This window comes from Schistocerca serialis, chromosome 2, assembly GCF_023864345.2.
Source record: "Schistocerca serialis cubense isolate TAMUIC-IGC-003099 chromosome 2, iqSchSeri2.2, whole genome shotgun sequence".
Taxonomy (NCBI): domain Eukaryota; kingdom Metazoa; phylum Arthropoda; class Insecta; order Orthoptera; family Acrididae; genus Schistocerca; species Schistocerca serialis.
This window is the reverse complement of record NC_064639.1, coordinates 575,148,936-575,161,540: the sequence shown is the minus strand read 5'-3', so window position 1 is coordinate 575,161,540 and position 12,605 is coordinate 575,148,936.

The window sequence follows — 12,605 nt, the reverse complement described above, 5'->3', positions numbered from 1 at the left end:
CTGCGAATCTCGGTGACGACTTGTCTCGGATACTGCCGAAAATTTCTGCTTGCTAGTACAGCCCGCCCTGTCATTCGAGATGACGCAGCGCCGTAACTGCCGGTCCGCAAAAAACTAAGCAAATGAGGAGGCCACTAATTGCCACACAGTAGCGCCCGCCGCGGCCGTCCACTGCTTACAAATGACGGTGATTACCGTCCCGTGTCGCCAGAGCGCTCTGCGCTGCGGCTGCACCGCACCGCAGCGCGCGGCGGGGCGAGTTTTTTTGGCCTGGTGTGCCTCCTGTAGCGGGGACGTCTTCATCCTGGCTGCCCTTCTTCCTGCGGCCCTCTACCTGCCCCGACCTGCCCTGCCGCGCCCTTTTGTCCGCTTCCCTGTCACCGCTACACTGTCATAAATTCCAATAACGGCCGTTTCTGTCCCATCGTGGCCTTTGTCCGCGCAGCGAACTGTTTTGAAGTGTGAGGTGTCCATTATTTGATTGCTGTTTGTCACTCCTCGCCCTTTGGTAGTGCCACTGTTCCTAGTTTCTCTCGCCACCCACACTTCCCCCTCCTCCTCCCACCCACCATATCGCCCACTGCGCTGTGTGTGTTTTTGTGTGTTACAAATATGAACTCTACTCAGCGTTGTGTAAGAATTTGTAAGCGCTGCCAACGCAACGTTGCGTCGCTGATTTTCTTAGCGTTGCTGTTGCTGCGGTCTTCAGTCCTGAGACTGGTTTGATGCAGCTCTCCATGCTACTCTATCCTGTGCATGCTTCTTCATCTCCCAGTACCTACTGCAGCCTTCATCCTTCTGAATCTGCTTAGTGTATTCATCTCTTGGTCTCCCTCTACGATTTTTATCCTCCACGCTGCCCTCCAATACTAGATTGGTGATCCCTCGATGCCTCAGAACATGTCCTACCAACCGATCCCTTCTTCTAGTCAAGTTGTGCCACAAGCTCCTCTTCTCCCCAATTCTATTCAATACCTCCTCATTAGTTATGTGATCTACCCATCGAATCTTCAGCATTCTTCTGTAGCACCACATTTCGAAAGTTTCTATTCTCTTCTTGCCTAAGCTATTTATCGTCCACGTTTCACTTCCATACATGGCTACAACAAATACTTTCAGAAACGACTTCCTAACTCTTAAATCTATACTCGATGTTAACAAATATCTCTTCTTCAGAAACGCTTTCCTTGCCATTGCCAGTCTACATTTTATATCCTCTCTACTTCGACCATCATAAGTTATTTTGCTCCCCAAATAGCAAAACTTCACTACTTTAAGTGTACCATTTCCTAATCTAATTCCCTCAGCATCACCCCAGTTACTTCGACTACATTCCATTATCCTTGTTTTTCTATTGTTGATGTTCATCTTATACTCTCCTTTCAAGACACTGTCCATTCCGTTCAACTGCTCTTCCAAGTCCTTTACTGTCTCTGACAGAATTACAATGTCATCGGCGAACCTTAAAGTTTCTATTTCTTCTCCATGGATTTTAATACCTACTCCGAACTTTTCTCTTGTTTCCTTTATTGCTTGCTCAATATACAGATTGAGTAACATCGGGGATAGGCTACAACCCTGTCTCACTCCCATCCCAACCACTGCTTCCCTTTCATACCCCTCGACTCGTATGACTGCCATCTGCTTTCTGTACAAATTGTAAATAGCCTTTCGCTCCCTGTATTTTACCCCTGCCACCTTCAGAATTTGAAAGAGAGTATTTCAATCAACATTCTTAGCGTACATACACTAAGTAGGCGGGAAGAATAATTTGCAGAATGAGATTTTCACTCTGCAGCGGAGTTGCGCCGAAACGAAACTTCCTGGCAGATCAAAACCTTGGTCCGGACCGAGATTCGAACTCGGGACTTTTACCTTTCGCGGGCAAGTGCTCTACCAACTGAGCTACCCAAGCACGACTTACGACCCGTCCTCACAGCTTTACTTCTGCCAATACCTCGTCTCCTACCTTCCAAACTTTACAGAAGCTCTCCTGCGAACCTTGCAGAACTAGCACTCCTGAAAGAAAGAGTGAAAATCTCATTCTGGAAACATCACCCAGGCTGTGGCTAAGCCATGTCTCCGCAATATCCTTTCTTTCAGGAGTGCTAGTTCTGCAAGGTTCGCAGTAGAGCTTCTGTAAAGTTTGGAAGGTAGGAGATAAGGTACTGGCAGAAGTAAAGCTGTGAGGACGGGTCGTGAGTCGTGCTTGGGTAGCTCAGTTGGTAGAGCACTTGCCTGCGAAAGGCAAAGGTCCCGAGTTCGAATCTCGGTCCGGCACACAGTTTTGGTCTGCCACGAAGTTTCAAGAATAATTTGGTTAAAGGATAAAACAAAGCTAAGAAAAAAGTCTTGGCGACTGGTAAGGAGGAAAAAGTCAGTCGACAGACGGCAAAATTGGGAAAGGGACAAGTACAGTACGTGTGGACCTAGCGAAAATTAGGAGGAGAGAGAACTTAAATTAATTATACCGAAAATGTTTTAGTTGAAATGGTACTAGAAAGAATGTAAATCTCTGATTAAGCTCTTGCGGAACATTAACTAGGAGGGTAAACACCTTAGTGGGAAATTTAGCAAGTCATTCAGGAACAGTTGCCTTGGCGCTTGAAGGAGCAGTAGACGGAAGTGGACCTGATGGCGAGAGGAAAGGAAAGATTCAAGTAACTGAGAGAAAAAAAAGAACACGTAAAATGTAGTACATACGTATTCGTGGAAAAACTAGCCCAAAATACGAAGATATTTGTTACAGAAACGTACAAGTCGGAAGAAAACTGACGTGAGTATAAAAATATGATGTAATAGCACAAACTTTTCGTATTCATGTTGTTCAGCTGCTTAATTTGGAAGGGTTTTCTTTTCTTTGTTCCTATCAGCACACTCTTGATAACGTCTGTCTCTTATTTTAGATTTATTATTGTTGTTGTTATTATTACTGTTACTCGTCCATTACATTTCCATACCTACAGTAGTTATAATCATAATAAAAGACGCAAGATATTACACGCACGGAAATGCGTAGTTAAAAAACACGAATTAAAAGTAAAAAATGTTAATGAAAAAGACATGCGATTGCACTACGACAGATACAGATAAACATGATACTGATGAAACATGCGCAATTGACAGCAATAACAAAAGTATTACCAGCAGCAAAACAGCGCTGAAAGCAATAGTAGTATGCTGTTGCACAGCTTCATTGTACAGAGCTGCGTACGATCAGGCAGTGTGTTGTTGTTGGCTGTGACTTGTGTACACGATGTACTGACGGTAAAAGGGAGAGGGCGATACAGTGTTGGTACATGGATTGTTCTTTACTAAAAGATCAGAGGGAGCGGGAAAGTATGATGAGCTCATGGTGTGAGCGGATCGTCAATACATCTTCATGCGTTCACTTTACGAGCTTTAGGATTTAACCCTGGTCGTTGGAGCTTAATTTCGTGAAACTTAATGGCGCTCCCATTTCCTCTCCTTCTCGCACAAAGAATGATCATGAAAATTTCGCCCACCACCAGCATCACAACCAGTTGCTTCCGGATTGATCTGCAAAACTTGAGTTTCTATCGTTGTCAGTAAATAATTACTACAGCGCACAAAACATCGAGACCCAGCGCACAAAACATCGAGACCCTGTCTATCCTGAATTCCTCCAATTGAAATCAAAGTGGTTAGCAAAGGCATGGACAGGTAAGTGGCTGCCCGCATCTCGTGGTCGTGCGGTAGCGTTCTCGCTTCCCACGCCCGGGTTCCCGGGTTCGATTCCCGGCGGGGTCAGGGATTTTCTCTGCCTCGTGATGGCTGGGTGTTGTGTGATGTCCTTAGGTTAGTTAGGTTTAAGTAGTTCTAAGTTCTAGGGGACTGATGACCATAGATGTTAAGTCCCATAGTGCTCAGAGCCATTTGAACCATTTGAGGTAAGTGGCAATGGCTGGTTATATCTTTGTTAAACTGTAACACATTTATTTCTCAGAATCGTTTCGTTTCTTCTCTCTCTCTCTCTCTCTCTCTCTCTCTCTCTCTCTCTCTCTCTCTCTCTCTCTCTCTCTCTCTCTCCCTCCTCTCTCCCTTTTGTTTTTTTTTTAGAAAATTTGGCACAACAGTAATCCTTATATGAAATCAACTGCTTATAAACAATAATTGAATCACCAGACTGATTACTGAGCCGGGTTATTACTGCCTTTATCTTCATTGGAACTAACAGGTTTCAGCTAAAATAAAAGTCAGGATTAAGAAAATGTAACTTTTTGTAGCAAATGGAATTCAGAGAATCTTTCGATATGAATTTACATAAAACTTAATTAACCACATAAAACTTTGATGTAGAAAAGAATTTAGTTAACAGGGCATACATGTGTTACACATGAGAAAATTTGACAAGAAATATATGAACCGAATTGAGTTAACTGGCTTCCGTGCGAAGGAGCCAAATGGCGCCATGTTGCTTCTAGTTTACACGCTCATCCAACCATTAGCCAGTTTAACACAGACAAGGAATGATGCGACGCTCGGCTTACTACAACGTAGGAAAATAAGAAAAAAAAATTACCAGAATGGCAATAAAGCTCACAATAGATACTGCGGAATTGCGGGAGCAAATCATACAACAAAATTTCAACAATGTTCTGTACAAATGACATTAAAAGGTAGCTGAAGCAGAACACAAATTCAGAAACTGGCTGCTTGGAGGTATTTCCATAAAACAGTCAAATAAAGGTAACAACTAATTGCTGCCAGGCTTCAAAATTATGTACTATTTCACTGGGGAAGAGAGTAACACAGAGGAGATAAATGTTAAAGCACAATCATGGGCATTACAAGAACAGGCGGATCTCAACACAGTCAAAGCACGTTTCCCCTAGACATATGTTCACAAGTTTCAATTGCGGTGGCACAAATTCCACATTTAATAGTACGAAACACCCTCTTGGCAACGACCAAGGAGGAGCATGTCCGTAACATACAGGGCACTCAAGAGCGACTTGGACCGAGTACTCCCGTGCAATCGTCCAAGCAGAAGTTCGTCCAACATCAAGTGAGTGGCGCTGCTAGCCGCGCGTTGCTGTTGGGTCGTTTTTTCCTCCAACTCTTATGCCGGTCACGCGAAAGGGAAGCTGTCCACTTTTTCTACGCGCTAACGCGCCCGGCGAGAAGTACACATTTACTGCCACGTCCCCCATGTCTACACAGCGACCAGGAGAAACATACATGCAGCTATGATAGCAAGTATCTCTGAACGGCTGCAGAATCAAATCGAGCGGCAACACGGCTCCATTCTTGTGTGCTTGGTTGTGTCTAAATGTTCTCTTCTTGTAATTAGAACTTGGAATCACATTGTTCCATTTTTCCTTTCTTCCTTACACTCTGCCTCTCTTCCTTACACTCTGCCTCTCTTCCTTACACTCTGCCTCTCTTCCTTACACTCTGCCTCTCTTCCTTACACTCTGCCTCTCTTCCTTACACTCTGCCTCTCTTCCTTACACTCTGCCTCTCTTCCTTACACTCTGCCTCTCTTCCTTACACTCTGCCTCTCTTCCTTACACTCTGCCTCTCTTCCTTACACTCTGCCTCTCTTCCTTACACTCTGCCTCTCTTCCTTACACTCTGCCTCTCTTCCTTACACTCTGCCTCTCTTCCTTACACTCTGCCTCTCTTTCTTACACTCTGCCTCTCTTTCTTACACTCTGCCTCTCTTTCTTACATTCTGCCTCTGTTCCTTACATTCTGCCTCTGTTCTTTACATTCTGCCCCTCTTCCTTACATTCTGACTGTCATTTGTTCTAACTGCCTTCATTCGTTCCCTCTTTTTTTTTTTCTATCTGCCACCCTACTTGCTTGCATTGCTTCCTTCACAGTGATGATGCAGTCATCCTTCAGAGAAGTGTAAGCTATGGTGAGCTTGTCTTTTGCTTTTGTATAGCGAGGTAATACTTATACTTGATAACGGCACAGATATAAGTTTGGACGTTGGGAAATGTCAGTAGCCCCCAGACTGAACCGTGACAGTCCCACAGCAGTTAACCGCACACTCGCGATTCCCTCTGCCGCTGTACAGACTGTCTCACCTTGCTCAGGTATCAGCGGAGCAATTCTTCTCTGAGGCAGTTTGTTGCGCGGTAACGCGAGCCGCAGGAAATATTACGGAGTTGGCCGCAGAAGGATTGCATCCTGCCCGCACGCCGCACCCCCGGAGCGCAAAGCTTTATGCTGCCGTCACTGCGCGCGCTGGGGCCTGCATTTTGCGGACGGAGGAGGCGTGGCGGCGGCTGTATGCGGTGAAAGGCGTGGCGCGGATGTGGGCGTCGACGGTACCGCATCCCACCATCGCTTCGCATCGTGTGTCGCGGCCCGACGAGCGCACACGTGTGCTTCGCTTCTCTTCCCAGGGCAGGCGGTGGCGACAATGGCGGCTAAATGACGGGCGGCCACCTACGCACAATGCGAGCCGCCTTCTCCGCCGGCCCATATATCTGTGGCGCCACGCATAAAGGAGCCGTGCCCTGGAATGCGCAGTGTGAATTATGCGCCGCTGCTGCCTTCTGCGCGGCCCCTAATAATTCGCGGCTGATTCATAATGCACGCCGCGTTACCGTCCCATAATGCGGGCCTGCGCACAAACCATTGTTCTCCTCACCTGCCCGCCGCGCCGCCGATGGATGCTCCCACTGCGGCGCTGCAGCTTCGCTGACTTCATTAAAAATTGATCGCTGTGGTCATTTCCTCTTTCTTTTTTCCGCGGTCGTGCTTCCAGAGATAACAACTAAACGAACGATTCTGAACGAACTGAAGACGAGCCTGAAGTGACCAATGCGAGGAACATTGTTGTCGAACGATTACACTGAATAGCCTAAAACCATAGGCACACGGGATGAGCCAGCTAACGTCGACGTGCACGCAAGCGGGATATCCACCGTTACGAGATACGGCGCCATCGGGACGCGGCTGGTTAATGTGATACTGCGCTCTTAGCGCTCTCCAGTGGCAGTTGTCGGCTTTATTTGGCTCGCAAACAAAACCTACTACGAAACTTTCTGGCAGATTAAAACTGTATGCCGGACCGAGACTAGAACTCGGAAACGTAGCCTTTCGTGGGCAAGTGCTCTACAGACTGATCTACCCAAGCACAACTCACGGCACGTGACCCGTTCTCACAGCTTTTCTTCGGCCAGTACCTCGTCTGCTACCTTCCATGGCTAAGTCATGTCTCTGCAATACCTTTCTTTCAAGAATGCTAGTATTGCAAGTTTCGCAGGAGATTTTCAGTGAAGTTTGAAAGGTAGGAGATACTGGTGGAAGTACAGCTGTGAGGGCGGTTCGGGAGTCATGCCAAAGTATATCAGTATGTGGAGCACTTGCCCACGAAAGACAAAGTTCCTGAGTTGGAGTCTCAGTCCGGCACTCAGCTTTAATCTGCCAGTAAGTTTCATGTGAGCGTATTCTCTGTTTCAGTGTTAAAATTTCGTTCTGCACGCTTTTTTTCACGAAAATGGATGCGCGTAGAATTCCTACGTTAGCTATATTAAAACGCACATTTCCTTTCTTTACCATAGCCGGCCGCTGCGACCGAGCGGTTCTATGCGCTTACTGTCATCTGTAATCGCAACACATCTTGCTGATAGTATTCACATATACCACTGAACGCACCAGCAAAAATTATGTCGTTGTACCGCACAGCCGGCCGGGGTGGCCGAGCGGTTCTAGGCGCTACACATTGGAACCGCGCGACCGCTACGGTCGCAGGTTCGAATCCTGCCTCGGGCATGGATGTGTGTGATGTCCTTAGGTTAGTTAGGTTTAAGTAGTTGTAAGTTCTAGGGGACTGATGACCTCAGATGTTAAGTCCTATAGTGCTCAGAGCCATCTTTCTTTACCATATGCTAGTCACATTGGTACATATAAATAAAATTTTCAATGTCCGTGAACGTGTAATAAGACAAAAATAAACATACAGGGTGACAATTATTGAACAGCATGAAATAAAAGCGTGATAACTTTTGAACGGTTTGCGTCAGGACGTTCAAACTGGACGGTTGGGCGCGGGGCATGATGGGAATTAATATGTGTGGTATGGTTTGTTTTAGCGACGAAGCCTACTTTCATTTGGATGGGTTCGTCAAAAGCAAAATTAGCGCATTTGGGGGACCGAGAATCCGCATTTCGCGATCGAGAAGTCTCTTCATCCTCAACGGGTGACCGTGGGGCGTGCAATGTCCAGTGAGGGAATAATCGGCGATATATTCCTTGATGGCACGGTGACTAGCGAACGATACGTGAAGATTTTGGAGGATGATTTCATTCCCCTTATCCAAAGTGATTTCGACAACACGTGGTTCCTGCAAGACTGAGCTCGACTCCATCTAAGAGGAGAGTGATGTCCTGGAGGAGCACATTGGGGACCGCTTTAAAGATCTGGGGTACCTAGAGGCCACTGGCATGTGCCTCGATTGGCCGCCATATTCTGCAAATCTGATCAGATGCGACTCCGTTTTGTGGGGCTTTATTAAAGACAAGATGTACATCAATAGCCCCAAAACCATTGCTGATCGGAAAACAGCCATTCAGGAGGTCGTCGACATCATCGATGTTCCGACACTTCAGTGGACCATGCAGAATTTCGCTGTTCGTCTGTGCAACATCATCGCCAATGATGGCAGGCATATCGAACATGTCATAACCTAAATCAGTTTATCTATAGTGACGTTTAAATGTTGAATAAAGTGTGCGCACATTGTAGTTTGTAAATAATTTACGTTTTTTTCGTGTAGTTCAGTAATTGTCATCCTGCACATATCCACTCAGTAAGGAGGGTTGGCTTGCGTTGTTTGGGAGAGGAGAGGAGACAGCGAGGTCATCGGTCTCACCGGATTAGGTAAGGATGGGGAAGGAAGTCGGCCGTGCCCTTTCAAAGGAACCATCCCGGCATTTACCTGGAGTGATTTAGGGAAATCACGGTAAACCTACATCAGGATGTCCGGACGCGTGATCGAACCGTCGTCCTCCCGAATGAGAGTTTAGTGTGTTAACTACTGGGCCACCTCGCTCGGTCCACTTAGTAAGGACATCAGCTTATAGAAGTTCACTACATCGAACAAACTCACTCGACAGAGAGCACGCTTATTTATTTCCATTAATTTCATAAGAAATTCTCTCAACATTTTAGAAAACGCGAAGGTGAAGAAAACAAATAATCGTATACAGAAGGACGTGAACACACTATCGATCTACCCTCGGTTTTGTTGCGTGGCGCCCCACCCATATACACTATACTAAACCTGCACTCCTAGTGACCTCGTATTTTATATTAGTCTTTTAAGGGCTCGATTCACTCAAACGTTATTGCCACTTTATTACGAAAAATCCTAAATCCTAATGAAAACGACACGCTTTCATGAATCTTTAATGCGCCGTTGCCTTAAAACGGCTTACGATCACAACGTGCTAGTTATAACGCGAAAATAACTAAATACGAAATGGTTTAACCACTAGTGTGACGTTTCCCGTCATCTTATTACAACAAATGCGAGGGTTGTCCAGAAAGTAAGTTCCGATTGGTTGCAACCACAGTGAAAACCAGAAACGTTTTATTTGCAACAGTTAGGTACACCTTCCACCTGCTTGTCCACGTAGTCGCCGCTCCAACTTAAGAGTGTTGTCGTAGTGTTTTATCAACTGTCCAACAACCTCGTCATAGAAAGCAGCCGCCTGTGCTTTCAGCCAGTTATCTGCACTGGTCTGCAGCTCGTTTTCTGTGGAAAAATTTTGTCTTCATAGCCAGCGGTTCTTGTGAGCAGAGATGAGACTCAGGGGGAGCCAATTACGGACTATATTGTGGGTGATCAAAAACTTCTCATCGGAAACGCTGCAGGAGCGTCTTCATTGTCCCTGCAGTGTGCGGCCGAGAGTTGGCATGAAGAAGAAACTGCTTGACAGTTGTGCTATGTGGGCTGCGTTACACAAGCGAAATCTCTAACCAGGCCCTCATACTTGGCGGGAGACGCTATTCCCTACGCATCTTTACATGCTCATTTCGCCAGAAGATGATGGGTTCGAATCTCTTCGAAACGTTGCGGCAAGACGACGCCACCATTCGGCTGATAATCCGAGAAGAACTCATCATATGTAGGGAAGTTAATCCAACAGCAATAGAGTTTTTTAAACCTTGTCAAGGAATAAGAGTGGCAGGATGTTTGTAGTGCCGATAATATAGATGATAAATATAATGCTTTCCTTAACACATTTCTCATGCTCTTTGAGAGATGCTTTCCGCTAGAACGTTCTACACGGGTTGCAGCCTGGGTGGTGGACTAGTGGGATATGGGTATAATGTAGAACAAAGCAGGAATTGCATCAAAATGTTAGAAGCAGTCACAATCGAGCTACAGTAGCCCGTTACAAACAGTATTAAGGTGCTTAAAAAGTTATTAGGAAAGCAGAGTATGTGGTATGCAAACAGAATAGCTAATTCACAGGATAAAATTAAAAAAATAAAAACCATATGGTCAGTTGTGAAGGGAGTGTCTGGCCAGCAGCACAAGGTCGATGATATAAAGTCAGTTCGTAGTAAAAATATTTGTTACTGATAAATCAGATATATGCACAGTATTTGTCATTTTCTGAGCATTGCTGGTGAATTAAATAAAAATTTAGTTTCTACAGGGAATCGTATAACTTTCTTGGCAAATGCCTTTCCAAGATTTATGTCTGAAATACTCCTCTTTGGAGATTGTCAATAATTAAATCACTGAACACTATTGACTCTCATGGATATGACGGAGTGATTAGCAGAACTGTGCATATTGAAGAAGAAGAAGAAGAAGAAGAAGCAGGATAATTTCTGAGGAAACTACGACCAGCCAATTTTGTTACAGTGTTTTTATAGACAATCTAATGCTGTGTCTTGATCGCTTTTTTATTGTATGATATACAAAAAAGGCGATCGGGACGGTGAGTTACTATGTTAAGCACAGTTATGATGGCGGACTCTCTTTAATGATATACTAGCTTACCCCTTGGCCTGCTGCTGTTTAAAGCGCACCAGCACAAGATATGTAAATAAACAATTCTCCTCCTGAAGGTCATGGTGCGAACCATCGAGACGCGTAGTGGCAAAATAAAGTGACGGAGGCATAAAACTGTTTTATTTTGTATTTATCAACAGTCACAGCTATCATAATTCTGTCCTTCATGAACGATACTTTCAAGGTGCCCGGTGCTCATTTGATAGGCTGGGTGGACCCGAGGCCGTGCTGGAGGGGCTGGAACGAGGAAAAAGATCCCCGCCCTATCCGGATTTAAGCCTAGGACCTCCAGCGCCAGAGTCTAGCGCTCTACCTGCTACGCCGCCACGACCACAAAAATATAATTACTTTACAGTAAAGTTATCCTCGGGTATCTGCGTCTGAGTGAGTGTATACATAGCCTTCGCTCTACTAGTGGTTACTTAATGCTCCTCACAGCATTATTCCCAACTTAGATCGTGAAAAGAGGGGTGGAGATTGGTGACAGTCCTCTGGGAAAAGCGTCGCCGGGTGGCCCCTCCGAAGCGTCTGCATACCAATGTCCCCTGTGAGAATCTGGGGGGGAGGGGGAGGGGGGGATGTGTTGGTGTGGGGCAGCCTACCTGTTCTCGCCCGCACGGCCGCCTCTGCAAGCACGGGCCTGTCCACCCGCCCTACAAGTTGGGGCACGTTACTACGTGTAGTCTTCCTTTGTGAGAACAGGTAGACCGTAAGCTCCCCACTCCCAAGAGTTAAGAAGCTTACCGTGACAGACAGGATGACAACTTTACAGACCATCCCTTGTCAACTTTTTGGGGGGACCAGGTCTATTAACGTATATTCACTAGCAGTATCCTTAACGACCTGTCTTACCATACAGGATTTACGAGTTTGAAAAAAACCTGTTATAACTGCGCACCCATGTATCCATTGTCTGGGATAATGAGAGAGATTTGCACTGATCGGAGGGAACACAGCGATTACTGTTGTATCGGCAGCAGGCAACCAAAAGATCAAGTGGAGTCAACATGACGTGGTACGTTATATATGCATAATAAAAGCCAAAGACAGACTCCAAATGCATTCAGCGGGAAATCTGTTGATGTAAAGGACTCCGGCAAAGGGTGACTTAATTTCCACTAGTTGCGAAAAAGTACGAAAGAATGGAAAAAGCATTAAGAGTATGACCTTAAGCTCGCGTTGAACAAACCGATGGGAATGGCGGGAGAGGGGGAGGGGGGGAGTTGGCAAGACAATGGACTCCTAAGGAGAGGGCTTCAGATACCCATCCCAGTATTCATATTCGCTTTGTGCGTTTGAACGCCTTGATCTTCCTGCAATGTATTTTATTTGCCCCAGATGCGTTTCCACTTTTACGTTAAGGCATCTTCAGTGCATTTAACCTGGAATGATAAAGTTTTGTTCTTAAATGTGCTACTTGTAGATTAGAAAATAGTACACGTCCTAAAAAAGTTTGCCTGCCGTAGTGGCCGAGTGGTTCTAGGAGCTGCAGTCTAGAACCGCGCGACCACTACGGTCGCAGGTTCGAATCCTGCCTCGGGCATGGATGTGTGTGATGTCCTTAGGTTAGTTAGGTTTAAGTAGTTCTAAGTT